At 35.6% G+C, this 2047-nt stretch overlaps 1 protein-coding gene across 1 annotated transcript in view; it reads right to left on the bottom strand.

Annotated features, from left to right (window-relative positions):
- Positions 1-2047, bottom strand: part of LOC106535440 (SH3 and multiple ankyrin repeat domains protein 3) — a gene marked incomplete at both ends in the record, with an annotated part of 68084 nt that overhangs the window by 64928 nt on the left and 1109 nt on the right.

The following is a 2047-nucleotide window of genomic DNA, read 5'->3' as shown; positions in this document are numbered from 1 at the left end:
AGGGTCTGGACTCTGTAAAAACCAGAGGGTCTGGACTCTGTAAAAACCAGAGGGTCTGGACTCTGTAAAAACCAGAGGGTCTGGACTCTGTAAAAACCAGACAGAGGGTCTGGACTCTGTAAAACCAGACAGAGGGTCTGGACTCTCGGCTATTGAGAAAGGATTTCTTCCTGGAGGCGTGGCCTCTGTTGAAGTTTAAAATGATTGGATCTGATTTTACCCAATCACTAACAGTTGGTTTGTAGTGCACCAGCTCCACTGTGAAGGAGGCTAAGCTAAGAAGCTAGCAGAAATTTATGTGTGCTGTAAACCAATGATTCCACACCAGGGGTACATGTACCACTTTGGGTACGTGAGCATATTACAGGGGGTACATGGAAACGTTTCCCAGGTGTGTAGAAAAAATAAATAAAAATAAGACAGATGTGTAAGGCTCTATGATTTCCACAATAAGGAAATTACAGATGGAATCACAGAATTAACACAAAATGGAATCCAGTGTAAAACATGGAGTCTCACAGAATTTGCTCATTTAGGTGAGTTTCTGACATATTTTGGAAAATACAATGYATTTGTGACGCTGCTGGTTTATTTATTTAATTACCTTTTCACTTTAAAGGCAACRCTTTTATCTTTATGTTTAATTTATAGTGAAAAAATTTAAAAAGCCTGAGAATTAAACGTTATAGAGGGTTAAATAAATCATTTTCATTTAATAATCAGTTGTTATACATTATAGTTTAGGAGAATCCTCATTATGTTTAACTGAAGGGGTACTGGTGGTCTGACTAACTGACTCAGGGGAAGTACTGAGCTGAACCAGATGGCTGTGAGTGATGCTGCAGACTTTGACAGATTAATTTAATTTCATTTGAAGCCTTGTCAACACAGACTGGCTTCATTCACTTCCTCTGCTGTTGTTGCTAAACTAAAACAGCAGAAAATCAACGTCATCGTTCACAGCTCCTCCTCCTGTTCCTACTGTAAAACTACAGAAATAAACAAAACATTTTATAAGTTATTTGGACGATAAAACATTAGAACTGATAAATGTTATATATTTAAAGAGTAGTCAGAAAGCTCAGAAGACATAAAAGCTCGTGAAGTCAGTAAAAACTGTTTTTATGGACATTATTGGTTAAAACTAAAACAAAATAATGTGATTTTCTATTTACTGCCAAAACCTATCTTTTAATGATGGAAACAACACAGAGAAACATTCAGAAACTCAATATTTTTCATGATAAATTTAAGTTTAATTTAAAAAAAGCCTGTTTGAATGAAGTCAGCTCATCTCAGCTTTCAGCTTCAAACAGACACAAACTAAAGCTGACGGAGCTGTGGAGGATTTAACTACAACACCATCCTTTAGACTTTCAAAGAATCTGAAGTTATTTTCAGTGAACTGCTCTGAATCCATACTGAAGACAGACTGAGTCGTATCGATCTCAGTGATGTCAGATAATATGAGCTCTGTGGCAACAAACACCTGTACACCTGTACACCTGTACAGTGACATTTCACTGATCCACATCACTGCAGAGAGGGCAGGACTCTAAATACTTTCAACACACTGACGAGTCGGCACTTTGGACKTTTTCTTTTAGTCAAATTATCATGAAGAAGAAAACAAGAAGAGCCCAGAATCACAAAACAAACTTCATCTATGAAAGAAAATCTTTTCTAGTTTCATGGTTAAAAGCTGAGGTTTAACTCTGAGGTGATGGAAACTAAAACTCATCTTTTAAACATTTGTTCCTTCATAGGTTTTTACTCAAACAGGAAAACTGTATTTTACAAAACAGCTACTCGAGTGTCGACTAAATAATCCTTACATCTGATTTAATATTTTATATTATGATGTCAGACTGACAAATGATAAAAAGTTATGTACAAATTCAGCTGTTTTTAAAGATTAACATTAAGAAAATGATCACAAATAACTGAACTACATAATAACTCATTCCAGCAAGAAACATACAACTAATAATCTGAGGCCAAAAAGACATTAAATTACTTCACTGAACTGTTAACATCAAGCTAACAC

The sequence above is a fragment of the Austrofundulus limnaeus genome, unplaced genomic scaffold (genome assembly GCF_001266775.1).
Source record: "Austrofundulus limnaeus strain Quisiro unplaced genomic scaffold, Austrofundulus_limnaeus-1.0 Scaffold1449, whole genome shotgun sequence".
Lineage (NCBI taxonomy): Eukaryota > Metazoa > Chordata > Actinopteri > Cyprinodontiformes > Rivulidae > Austrofundulus > Austrofundulus limnaeus.
Note: the sequence above shows the minus strand (reverse complement) of the source record. Positions and strands in the feature narration are given on the sequence as shown.